The 13,795-nt window shown below is 43.2% G+C and overlaps 1 protein-coding gene and 1 long non-coding RNA gene across 5 annotated transcripts in view; one reads left to right on the top strand and one right to left on the bottom strand.

Annotated features, from left to right (window-relative positions):
* Positions 1–10,907, bottom strand: part of LHX2 (LIM homeobox 2) — a 34,108-nt gene extending 23,201 nt beyond the window's left edge. For 2 of the 4 annotated variants that reach the window (XM_074556197.1, XM_074556199.1), the window contains exon 1: positions 10,218–10,405. The gene's annotated coding sequence lies outside the window, so the exon portion shown is untranslated. Of the gene's footprint in view, positions 1–10,217; positions 10,406–10,500 lie in introns of those variants that run through there. The other 2 variants (XM_074556195.1, XM_074556194.1) reach the window with 2 other exon arrangements.
* LOC141731359 (uncharacterized) lies at positions 396–3,871 on the top strand. Its single transcript, XR_012583393.1, has 3 exons — positions 396–524; positions 824–1,144; positions 1,664–3,871. It is a non-coding gene; the product is annotated as an uncharacterized LOC141731359 (long non-coding RNA).
* Positions 10,908–13,795: the final 2,888 nt, after the last annotated feature.

The raw sequence follows: 13,795 nt of genomic DNA, 5'->3' as shown, positions 1-13,795 counted from the left end.
CCTAAAATCAGACGTTGGAAACAATGGAAGTTCATGTTTGAATTCAGATTAGAATCCTGCAGCACCAAGAGTGGCTCTGTGTAGCATTTATCTGGATAAAATCATCTTGCCCTTGTCCGTAGAGTTGCGAGAGGTTTCCCAGCCCCGTGTGTGCTGGGAGCTGTGCCTCCAGGAGCAGCTGTGGATCACTGCTCCCCGGACAGCACGGACCCGAGGTGGGACAGCACTGGCTCCCCTCTGCTCGAGCCCTGCTGCAGAAATCCTTCTCACAGCTGGGCACGCGCTGCCCTCACACATTCTAATACCAGATTCCGTTCCTATCACCGAATTGATTACACACTTTTTGCAGTCAAGAAAGGTCATGGATTTGTACACTCTATCTGACACAGCTAATTATCAAAAAGATTTTAGGTATTTAACAGAATTAAAGTACAGTATTTTATGTTACAGAATTGCCTCAGTGGATGGAACCAATAATACGAAGAGCACGCTGAAAAAGTATGGCACGGCCTCCAGTTCACAGGGTATCTCTGATTATCTTCTAATGGATATACAAACACAAGAAGACATCCAACCCTTGCTACCAAAACACAAGGAGAGTAACAGAATGTAAACATAAAGCTGCTAATGTACACACTGACACATGAATGGCATTTACATTGTTCAGAATAAAATCAAGGATACTTTCAAATAATGAGCCACAGAAAAATTGCTGGAGCAAAATCGTCTTCAGAATAAAATGCAGGTTCATTTGAAATGAGAGTTTTTCATTTAAAAATGGTGCAGCTAATAATAAAGTCTTTTAACCTGTATTTTGTTATAGGTGACAGGTGAACAAATCACAGGTCTTGAGTTTCTCTACCCTGCCTCTCTTGGTAACGTCATCTCCAGTACCATCTGCTACCTACCAGACAAACAGACCAACCACATAATGAGGTACCAGCTTCCACCCAGCTACCGTGACTAAATCAGAACAAAAGATTCAACGCCTCCTTCAACAAAGGAACACAAGTCTAAGCTGTCTTTGCTAATTGCTGGGTTTCAGGTTGTCTGTTACAGATTTTAAGTGAGCTACAAACTTCCATCAAATACTTATAGCTGTTGGATAAAGATGCTAAGAATAAAAGATAAATGGAAGCAAAAGGTAAGAGAGAAGAGAAGAAAGCTTAGAAAATAAGCAACTACTTATGGTAATTTAAAGACTGTGGAATAATATAAACATGAAAGACCAGGGGGCAGAGTGATTGATATCTCATATGTTTTCGATGCCCCTACGGTTATTAGACTGCAATATATGGGAACATACAATAAACTATGAATTAAAATGTAATTGTAGCTTCAGGCATCTTCTTCATTGTCTGCTGTGGTGTTATGTCTTCATGCACCGTGATTGACAAGGTGTAATTAATCATCTTACTCAGTTGTAAATATGGGCACCCTTCACAGTAGGCATCAGGAAGTGTGTACCAGCAAAGGAAGCAATAGTTGACGCTGAGATACCATTAAATCAAAATCAGAATGCCTATATGTTCAGAAATGTGTGTTTGGTGTGATGCTGTTATGGTTTATTTCTAAAATACTGTACCAACAGATTTACTTGATTTGCAAGTTAACTACAACATTAACCGGTTTTATATATTTTGTCTCTTGTTCATTTTTATAGGCAATGATGTTGTTCTCCTAAAATGTGAGCCAGTTTGCCTCCTGTCAGCAAGTGGAGCTCAGCTCAGCTCTTCCTCTCCCCAGGTTGCTGCACACAGACCAGCAGCTCCGGGCTCTCACTTGAAATGGTTCGGGCAAATTATTACTCCATTCATGGATCACCTTCTGCACTTCTTATATACTGACTTAGACACTTTGGGTCAATTGAAAATGAAAGAGAATAATGAAATTATCCTAACCAGGAACACTGTTCCATTTAAAAATAGGACATTTCTTGCCACCAACGCCATCCCTAGATTGTAAATGAACGTCTTTTAAAAGATTTTTAAAAATATTCCAGGGTAGGAAACTTGTTATATCTGTTTCTTTTTGTAAATGATTGCTATCCTTATCTAGTTAGTACAGAAACGGTATCTGAGTCACGGGAAATTAAGTGGTTTGTCTCAGGAAAATTTGGTGGTATGCATGTTTTTGATGCACGTAGAGCTGCTGAATGAATAATTGGCCCCTATTTAATGTCCTCTGCTTTAAAGCTGTCTAGTACATTTGCTGTTTAAAAAAATGTCTTTCAAAGCTGTTAAATATGTAACAAAAAGAGGTTGCTCTCCCCATTTTGACACAAACAAAGCCATACACTGAGCTGCCCGAGGTACTTCCAGCATGGGATTAATTACAAACACAATCATAAATGGAAATTTTCAAAGTTTTCTGATTCCTTTTCTTTGCAATACCAGCTGATGAGTGTTTGATAAAAACATGCAGTGAAAACAGCAGTTCGGGAATTAGCTATTCAATATTAAGCCAAACATTTTTCAGAGAGTATGGGATCTGTTGGATCTATAATTCCACCATTTACCCCTGATGGAGTGAGATCTCTGGCTGTCTTCAGAAGCAAACCGAGCTTAAAACAGGAGTGCACTCTCAAGAAGATGATCGACTAAGAATGTGTTTTATTTTGATTTGAAAAACCGTCAATCACAGATAAAAAAGACCAAATACTGTTATTATATATACTAGCTAATTGTATTTGTCTGGTAAACCAGGCACATGCAGGAAAGAGAAAAAAATACAGTTTAAAAGGAAAATATTCTGAAGGTTTTGCCCACATGTTGTGTTGAAATTGTTGTTCCCTGGTACAAGCAATTGATTTCAGAGGAAAATACGAGTACATATCTATAGATGTGAGAGAGAAATTAGATGTCCAATGTCTCACATATTTCAGTTTATATAGCCACAGCTATTTAAACAATTCCAAAACTGCCTCTACGGGTGTCAAAGAGGGAGGGAAATCTTCAACCACATGATCTTCTCTCCAGAGTCCTGTTAAATCCACTGAACTTAAAACAGAACAAGAAGTGTGAAATATGGGTTTGAACATGTTATGTCAGAAATGTAAAGGTTGGAAGCCTTTTTAGTAACCGATATTAATATTGTATTAAATGTTATGAAAAGGTAGGTGTTGGAGAGAAGGGCTGGGCTCATGTGCAATTTTGTCAAGGTTTTTATCTGTGATTATGATTCCAGATGTATCTATTCCCCGAGGACAAGAATGAAGTAAAGTTGGCATGTGACATGTGTTTTAAGGTGTTTGGCACAGTTTCCCAAAGTGATGACAAAATGTTCATTTTTATTACAGTGAATTGGTACAGAAAACACGATTCTGAAGGTCAGTAGCTGGATATTTACCAGAGCTTTGGAGTTTTATTTTGGGGAATATACACTTTTTGTGAAGTGCTTAGATCTGATTGCCTGACAAGCATCTACTATAATAAATAACGTAACTAGAATAACTTTTACAAAATATGAAGTGGCAATTACTAGAAATTCAGTAAATTCATGAGAAGGATATGGCAAAGATTGCAAAAATTTCTCTTTTTTGCATCTAGCAGTGTAGCTGCTTCTTTTTAATTATTTTAAATCTGTTTACTGCAGACTAATCTTATTGCTCTACAGTTAGAGCTCAAATAACGGTAGCAAGGTCCTTTGTAGGAGCACGTTTTTCATGTAAATGGACAGATTTTAGTTTTTTTAACCAACTGGGGAGGTTATTTATTTGGGTGAAGCCTGCTTTGCCCAAACGCCCCCAGGAGCCGAGAGAGGGGTTCTGAGGCTGCCCCGCGGGGTCCCTGCAGCGGGCACAGCCCCAGGCTGGCAGAGGGGTGCCCGCTGCCCCGCGGGGTCCCTGCAGCGGGCACAGCCCCAGGCTGGCAGAGGGGTTCTGAGGCTGCCCCGCAAGGTCCCTGCAGCGGGCACAGCCCCAGGCTGGCAGAGAGAGGTGCCCGCTGCCCCGCAGGGTCCCTGCAGCGGGCACAGCCCCAGGCTGGCAGAGGGGTGCCCGCTGCCCCGCGGGGTCCCTGGGTGGGCACAGCCCCAGGCTGGCAGAGGGGTGCCCGCTGCCCCGCGGGGTCCCTGGGTGGGCACAGCCCCAGGCTGGCAGAGAGGGGTGCCCGCTGCCCCGCGGGGTCCCTGCAGCGGGCACAGCCCCAGGCTGGCAGAGGGGGGTTCTGAGGCTGCCCCGCGGGGTCCCTGCAGCGGGCACAGCCCCAGGCTGGCAGCAGGGCACCCCGGCTGCAGCAGCAGCAGCAGCAAACACTCCTCATAAAGCTTTTACAAGTTCAGCATCCACCAATCCGCGGCTCGCGGAGCCGGCCCCGATTGGGTGCACCGGGATTTGGTAAACACGGCTGCATGACAAAAACAAGGTTTGCACAGAAAGGACTCCAATAGCACTGCCTCCTCTGAATGCTCAGAGCCCGGGAATATGATTAATTCCATACTTTATAAGTAAACTTCCCAGCTCCGTATCCATCTGCAAATATTCAGAGTGATGTGCTCAATACATTCCTTTCTGTTCTACAACCGCATTTCTTTGTGAATTTAACCACATCAGAAAGCACTTCAGATTTCCAACACAAATATTCAATGCATTTAATGTAAGGAAGCTTCCTTTATTGGAGGTGATTTGGAACATTTTGTATTTTATAGGTGTATTTAAGAGGTTAGCAGTAGGGGGGAATCGTCTGTGGAAAATCTGTCTACAGCTGAAATTCTTAGATGCAGAAGTGTTGCTGAAATGCCTGATACATTTACATTCTTTTGTTAAGTGGCTTACAGGACTATCCTCTTAGCTACCAGATACACAGAATTTTTTTTTTAAGGTCAAATAACATTTCTCCCTTTTTTCTTATTTGTTATTTTCAGGACAATATACTTGGACTGGGGTTTTGTGTGCCGTTAGAAGATTTCCATTTTTGCTGGCTTTTTTACTTTTTTAATCCACAATTTTGTTGTTCTTTTCAATAATCTTCTGCAACTTTCTTTCATCTTTAGTGCATGCAAAGAAGCCCCTTATTGGCTAGTACATTACTGATAATGATTTACAAATTTTCCCAGATTAATTTTCCATGGGATTATTTTTTCCCCAATATAACATAGCTCCAATTAAAAAAAAAAAAAAAGAATGCCAAAGGTTAAGGCATTTTATAATACAATTTGGAAATGAATTTTTGAAGTAGTTGTGTTTGTATTTTAAATTTAGAATCTGTTTATACTTCAGCATCAGAAAAACAATGTGTAGAATTTAAAAATTAGCAGTCTGGTGCTTTCCAGATATTGAAATGTGCCTGCCTAATGAAGGCAGAAGACTTGCTCACTAGATTTATGTTAAAGCAGTGCTTTTAGATAGTCATAAATTTAAATGGCAGTTTTCAACTGGATGCTTATTACTATTTTATTTGATATTTGCAAGATACCTGACCGTTTAATATTTATCCTTTATTTCTCTGAGCTGATCTAATTGCGCCTCTCTATTTTGCATTTATTTCTCTTTGCAAACACTACATTATTCACTCTCTCCTGTGCTTATTAAACAGTGCCACCTGCACCAAATGAAACAAAGCTTCTCCATCAATCTATCCCAGCTAAAGAACCCTGACTATATATTATAATTAATTGAAGCTCAATTGAACACTTGAATCTGAACTAGATACAGTAACCTGAAAAAACATTAAAAAATTAGGATGTACTTTAAAGAAATCTTTTAAATGAAAATGTTCACTCAAAACCGAGAACCTAACCTTGCACCAAGCACTCTTCATCAGCTCCGCACGGTACCTCAAGTAGCAATTAGCAGGTCCTTTAATTAATTAACTATTCCCTGTACATCACAGGGATTTTTGTGGCACTAACGTCATCCTCCATAAGTGAATACCAAATCCAGTCAATATTTTGTCACTCCAAACCCTTCTCTGGACTACCTGAATGCCACCGGCGGGCTCTGCAGCCCTTCCCAGCGCAGGAGCAGGTATGGACGGGGGGAACGGTGTGAGCCGGGCACTGGGCACAGCAGGGCACGCTGGGTGCAGGTATGGACAGGGGGAGCGGTGTGAGCCGGGCACTGGGGACAGGAGAGACCCACGGGGCACCCTGGGTGCAGGTATGGACAGGGGGAGCGGTGTGAGCCGGGCACTGGGGACAGGAGAGACCCACGGGGCACCCTGGGTGCAGGTATGGACAGGGGGAGCGGTGTGAGCCGGGCACTGGGCACAGCAGGGACCGGGCAGGGACCCACGGGCACGCTGGGTGCAGGTATGGACGGGGGAACGGTGTGAGCCGGGCACTGGGCACAGGAGAGACCCACGGGGCACCCTGGGTGCAGGTATGGACAGGGGGAGCGGTGTGAGCCGGGCACTGGGCACAGCAGGGACCGGGCAGGGACCCACGGGCACGCTGGGTGCAGGTATGGACGGGGGAACGGTGTGAGCCGGGCACTGGGCACAGGAGAGACCCACGGGGCACCCTGGGTGCAGGTATGGACAGGGGGAGCGGTGTGAGCCGGGCACTGGGCACAGCAGGGCACGCTGGGTGCAGGTATGGATAGAGGGAACGGTGTGAGCCGGGCACTGGGGACCCACGGGCACACTGGGTGCGGGTATGGACAGGGGGAACGGTGTGAGCCGGGCACTGGGGACAGGAGAGACCCACGGGCACGCTGGGTGCAGGTATGGACAGGGGGAGCGGTGTGAGCCGGGCACTGGGCACAGCAGGGCACGCTGGGTGCAGGTATGGATAGAGGGAACGGTGTGAGCCGGGCACTGGGGACCCACGGGCACACTGGGTGCGGGTATGGACAGGGGGAACGGTGTGAGCCGGGCACTGGGCACAGCAGGGACCGGGCAGGGACCCACGGGCACGCTGGCTGCAAATACAGGCAGCAGGAAGTCAGATAAGATGCAAACCGAAGCAGGGCAGTGGAATCTCCCCCATGGACTGCAGTAAGGTGATTTTCTTTGGGAGCTGCATGCACAGAGAAGTTGGGGAGTGCTGGAGGCTCTGTGCTGAGCTGCCCTCGCTCCCCTGCCCGCTCCCAGACAAGAGCACGTTAATTAAGTGGCAGGTCAGACACGAGAGGGTGAGAGGGCATTTCCCTCCAATCCCAGACATTTTACTCATTTTATACTTTGCAAACTTTTTATATAAGCGTGGCTGATTCTTTTCAATGTAATTCTCATTTGGAAAATATGAAGTAATTTCAAGGGAATTACCACCTGAAAACGAGGCACAAAATACGTAGTGCTGGTTTGAAGATTTCCAAAGATGCAGTATGTAAATTTGTTTATATAAATATGTATAAGATATATCACAGTATGAGGCTGTGTGTGTGTGGATGAACATATGTGTGTGTAACCATCTATCTATTTGCAGATTCAGACACAGACATATGTTATAAATACTTAGAGGCAAATATCTGCAGAAATAATTCTTTGTGTTCAGTAGTTTTCTGTAGTGTGCAGTAAGTTTCTCTTCAGAGATTTCTGTGTTCAGGAAAGATCTTATGAATTTATGTAATGTATAGTATTATGAAATCAAATAAAGTATGCCTTGTATGATTTTGCAAGAATTATACATTAGCATTCTCTTTCAACATGTGTAATATTTTGAATGATGTAAACAACTTCACAGATATTTTAAAAATAAGCAATACACATGATGAACTTGTAGAAATACATACTGTAGAAATCTCAAGAAAGAATAATTATTATTCAAATATTTTGAGATGTTTGCCAAATGACATTATAATTTAAAAACCCACTACAGTTAATTTGAACTCTTCATGAAGAGTAATATGTATTCAATTACTAAAAGATAGCAAAAGATAGTAACTTACTGATCCCAGTAATATTTGCTATTTTCTAAGAGTAACAGAAATTTCCATTTTTGCTTTATGGATTCTCCTGCATCACTGTTTTTGCAACTTCAGTTTAAAAATTTTTGGCATGAGCAAAATGTAAAGTAAAATGTAAAGGTCAACTGATAAACTATGATTGTATCTCTGTTTTTGCTGTGTAAATCTGCTCTTATCAATAATTCACTATTCATGTTCTACAAAGGCTCTGTCTTTACATTTTTAATTAGCACTTAAAATATTACAAAGATAATTAAAAAAAGGGAAATACTCTGTACATGGAGTCTTTATGTCATAATTTACTACGCATTTTTTCCAATAGATTTGGCAAATGAATTCTCTGTTTTGATACATCAATCTCAAACAAAGGTGGACTCTGATGCAATTTTTCACTGTTCATTTCCCTGAACCTTTTGGGATATAAAGAATCGTGAACAAATACTTAACAGCCTGATCAATAGCCATTGACCATTTGGAGCCCCTCGTACCCTAACAAGCACAGCTTGATCATGTATATTTGATCATGTAAAATTTCAAAGCACCTTGATACAGCAGAGCAAGGCTTTCTATGGCAGCTTTGTGTTATTTCCTAAAGCACACATTTCCCATGATTTAGCTTTACCATTAATGGGAACTTATTGCACATATATTTGATGAAGCTCAAGATCATGAATTTCAGTGTTATATATCCACAGTATTTCATATGAATGGCAAATATAAAACACTATCCTAACATTTTAGGATAGGGAACTCTGGATTCGCCTATGGATTCAATGGACCCCAGAGTGCAAATCTAAAAAGCCCTATCGTTATAAATCTTGCATTCCTGTTAAGTGCTGGCATGCACATTTCACTGAGGTGTGTTAAGTTTATTTTAGCAGAAAAACTGCAGCAAAAATCTTTCCCTTGATATCCTTTTAAATATATGTTCACATATGTATCAAATAAAAAATATTCATGTTCGCAGCTGTGTTAGTCCACAGCCTTATTAATAACATGGAAAGAGATAAAAACCTAAGCAAAAAATATTTACAGTGAAAAATTTCTTTGCAGAACTTTATTATTGTTCATAATTCTACATCCAGTGTTTTTCATACAGGAATTTTTAGTTTATCATTAAAATGTAACACTGATGCTACATTTGTATAGCTGCCTTTTCTGCTTATAATCATAATGTTTATTCTAACTTTCTGGGCTTATTATTTTAGACAGATATCAGTTTAATTAGCTTAAGCTGTCATACTCTAATAAATACAGACGGGTTGCCTGGTTCGGGAGGAGGAAGGTGGCTGCAGATTTCAGAAGCAGAGACAGTTAATGCCTTGTGCATTATCATGTAAACAGCAAAAGGACAAAAATAATTACCTGATAAACTTTCCATTTCTGACTCTCCCCTACATGCTTTCTGACCAATTTTTCTATAGAAAATCCATTCAAATTAGGCAAGTCCTCTAAATATCTGCAGCATCTGCTGGTTCAGACACCTTCCTTTATGCAGAGTACCATTTTCATATGATAATACATGTAATATGATATAGAATGACAGAATGCATGACAGTTGCCCATAATACATAGAAAGTCACTCAAAGGACAGAAGCGACATTTGGATAATTAGCATCCATTGGGCAGTCAATCATGCGAATAGAAAAAACTGAACAAAACCCACAATGGAGTTAGAAAACAAAAGGGACCCTAGCCAGTCTCAGGATTAACTGCTCTAAAGCGATCTAAATGCTTTTGTATCTAAAGAACTGAGGCTCCCAGGGCTGCCCTGTTCCCCTCTAGATACCCAGGGAACTAATTGTGGCGATCAAAGTTAAAGCATTCTCTCTTCTTTATAGACTGCTAAATACACAGAAAAATTATTTCTCCATTCGTGTTCATTAAACTATTTTAAAGTTAAAAAACTGATGCCACGTTCTTTTGCCAAGTGAAATGAGCTAGAGTATTGAGATTGTCCTGCTTTTATGAGAACACAACAGACCTTTTAATTTAAACTCTGCCTTTGTTTGATTAATATTATTTTGCTGTTGTCCAGTCTGCTATCTCTTTCTTTTTGGATAATGAAGGCAATTGTCATTAGAAACTCCTCTGTGAGAAAAACCTGAACACAGGAATAGGAATAATAGTAATACAAAGCCCATTAACAAAATTAAGCAGGAAAGGTTCCACAATTTCTTAGTAGCTTCCACTTCATAAAAGAAATAAAATATTTTGTCACTCAATATATGCAGCTCAAAATATTTCCTTTCCCCAGATTAGGTGGAAGATGAGGGCAGCCTCCTTTAAAGCTCCATCTAACAGAAGAGAAAGAGAAAGAGAAGAGATGCAGAGAGAGCCCCAGGATGTGGAAAGTCATGAAAATACCTACCCTGGAGACAGTATTCCCATAGGATCCTTTTCATACAAATTCCAACTTGCCTAATGCCCTTAATGAATGAAATAAAAAGAGAATTCAGAAAGGCCCATGCTGATGGCTCCTGCTGGAAAGTGTGTGGTTTAAGGCATAGCTGCAGCAGTTCTGGGAGGGAATCAGCTCCGGTCCCCATCAGCCAAGCAGACAGGAATCACTGGGGCGAAATCTTCCCCCTCACACATTTGCAATTGACTTGAAATAACATCACGACACCTTTGGATAATTGACGCCTTCTTACCTTTCGTTGTCCTTTGTAATTAATATTTGTAGATCTAGAGGTTTCTGCCAGCCAGATAACAGGAAGGTGGAAGGGGTGGGGAGACAGAGTGCGTGTGTGTGTGTGTGTGTGTGTGTGTGTGAGAGTGTGTGAGTGTGTGCGAGAGAGGCAGAGGCAGAGCAAGGAGAGAGGCAGAGAGAGGCTTTGGTTGTGTCTCTGCTTGGGGAATGGAGTGCTGGTGTATTTGTGTGGATGTGCACCGGGGGCTTTGCAAACCTCTGGAGTTCTAAAGGCAAGACAGAACGGGAGAAGCGGGATGAGCTGGATGTCCCCTGCCAGTCCTTACAGAGTTTCAGCAGCCGTGACCTGCAGCCCTTTAGCTGTGTGTCAGCCCCAGCTGCAGCCCCCTTGCCCAGCTGCTGTGCCAGCCTCGCAGCGAGGAGAAGGGAGAGGGACAGCAGAGGTAAGGAGGCAGAGAGAGATGGAGATCAGAAGGGCTTTTCGCCCAGTCAAATGGGCCTCTGGTGACAAATCAATCACGGCCCTTTCAAAGCACTGGTGCTGCCAGTCCCCAGCTCAGCAAGCCCTCCCAGCCTCCCCCGGCTCCCCGGGCTCTCCTACATGACACTCAGCTGATGGCGGGGGCTCCAGTCAGAGCAGGGCTGCTTTTTACAGGTTGATTTGGTCATTAGCATCATTTCTTCTCTATCTCCCCCTCTTGTTCTCTCTTTACCTACCATCCATTTATTTATTAAATATTGAAAACTAATATTAGAAGAGGGATTGAGATAACCAGAAACATTTGCAAATAAGTTGGTATACTGCCTTGCTAAAGGAATCCAGATTTATCTTTTTATTTGATTTTGTACTCTTAGGAAGAGCTACTTATTTTAATGTAATGAGTTGATCTGATCATATAATCTAGAACAAAGAAAGGAGGCATTACAAGATGCTCACTTCACTTCCTCCTTCCCTTTATTTATTTTACACCAATAAAAACTAACCTCAGTGATTTTTCCCGCTATGCCTATAGGACAGGAATTATTTTTCAGTTTTCTTTTTTTTGCAGACATTTGTTAAAATACAATATTACGTCCATTTTAAAGCTATGAGGAAGCTCCTTGTCTGAAACAAATTGGCATTGCCACTGAAATTCGTGTATTTCAAGAAGTGTACACTAATAAAGCTCTAAATGAGGTAGGAAAAAACCCTCAAAAATTGCTACTAAATCCTAATAAGTACTTCTTTCAATGCTGACTTTCTTCTGAATATCTGAAAAAGCAGTTTTAAAGCAGTTACAAGAGAAACAGTAATAGAAGAAGAGGGCTTCAAAGTTTAGGAATTGACAAAAGTACTCTTTTGCAGATTTTGTGATCGTAGGAATTGCATTCTGTGTTTCCTCTCTTCTCTCCTGGCCACGCCTCTCCCCCAGTTCCTCATACATAGGGGGAAAAACACCAAAATAAGGTCATAACAGAGTATATCTTGCTCTGTTTAAATCCTTTAACCTTCATCTCTGGAATAAAATCCTCCTACACTCCCCCCAGAAAGAATATTGCTCACTAAGGAAAAGGGAGCAGTCCCTTCTCATCCTCGCTCAGTGCCACCGTCCTGGGCTGCAGCCGGGGGTGGCAGCGCCCCTCTGAACTCCCACGGTTCCATTTGGCCAGGGCGCAGTGGGGTGGGAAAGGGGCATGATGGAAAGGCGCAGAATGGAGCCCAGCTCTTGCAGGCTCTGGAAAGAGAGCCTGGGCACACACAGTGGCATCGAGAAACAGCACAATCTACTCAGAAATGTCTCCCCTGCCTCCCCTCTCCACGAGCGAACTGTGCGAAACTGAAGTGCATTGCAGGCAGCAGTGTGGGGTGCTGAACAGCCTGTAGCTGGAGAGTGCTTCAGTCTTTATCTTCAAAGCTGTCCTGTCAAATACAAGGTCTTTTAAACATCAGAGGGATAAAGTTTCTGATTCTGAAGGGTTCGTTTTCCTCTTGGTTTTCCTCAATCAGAAGTTAAGGCCATCCGACCCCCACAGTAAGCTGGCTCTGGGATTGCTGCCCTGCTACTTGCCCCATGATTTGGGATGCTTGGCTAGAGCAATCTTGATTTGCTCACTGTTTGTTGAGTTCAGTTTTCTTCATGTTAGTTCTTTCTTCCATCTTACGTCTTGAGGCTGTGGCTGTGTGGCAGTGAATTGAATCTTATGAACTTAAAAGAAAATTGTGGCTGGGACCTGGAGAATATTCATCTGTTGCAGAAAATGCTGAAGTCTGAACATGTGAGAATTGAACTAATGAGTTTTCCCCTCATTTCAGCCCCTCAGTCTCTTTTTTTACCATACCTTAATTGCAGTGTTTTTTGACAAAATAATCCTAGCTCCTAAAAAAATTTAAATGTGCATCTTTATTTCATTGCTTGTACTACCTTCTACCAATATAATAAAATAAATTAAGATGATTTACAAAATAATGTGCCTTTCTGTCATCTTCCTGTCAATACATAAGTACTACACCGAAATCTAGCTGATTTCCAAAATGAAAATTCATTACATTTCTGGAAACTTGAACAATCAGCTCCGTGCATTTTAATTAGATTGCCTGTTTTTTCATTTATTACTAATACAGTCCTCTTAACTATGATTTATTTGTTAAACAAAGTGCCATAATCCGTCACTTATTCATCTTAATTTCAGCAAAATTAAAGTAGTCGCCGTTATATTACACCTAATTGCACTTGCAATGAAAAGAACGGAGATGTTAATCAAAATAAATTGAAGATAAACAATAAAATCATTAAATCTTTGCTGCAGTAAGTGTAACTAATCAGTTTTGACTTGAAGCGACCGAACACAAATAATGAATCTGTCAGTGAAGACGCGCTCATTAAATCCAGCCTGGTCCGCCCGGGTCCTGCAGGCAGCGGCAGCCCCGGCCCCGCAGCCCCCGCGCGGCTCCGAGGCAGCGCCGGGCACGGGGGCAGCGGAGCCCGGGCAGGGCCGGGCTGGGCACGGGGACAGCGGAGCCCGGGCAGGGCCGGGCAGGGCACGGGGGCAGCGGAGCCCGGGCAGGGCCGGGCAGGGCAGGGCTGGGCACGGGGACAGCGGAGCCCGGGCTGGGCACGGTGACAGCGGAGCCCGGGCAGGGCCGGGCAGGGCACGGGGGCAGCGGAGCCCGGGCAGGGCCGGGCAGGGCTGGGCAGGGCTGGGCAGCGCCGGGCACGGGGGCAGCGGAGCCCGGGCAGGGCCGGGCTGGGGACGGGGACAGCGGAGCCCGGGCAGGGCCGGGCAGGGCAGGGCAGGGCAGGGCTGGGCAGGGCACG

Source organism: Zonotrichia albicollis, chromosome 21, assembly GCF_047830755.1.
Source record: "Zonotrichia albicollis isolate bZonAlb1 chromosome 21, bZonAlb1.hap1, whole genome shotgun sequence".
NCBI classification, from domain to species: domain Eukaryota; kingdom Metazoa; phylum Chordata; class Aves; order Passeriformes; family Passerellidae; genus Zonotrichia; species Zonotrichia albicollis.
This window is presented reverse-complemented; position numbering and strand designations above follow the sequence as displayed.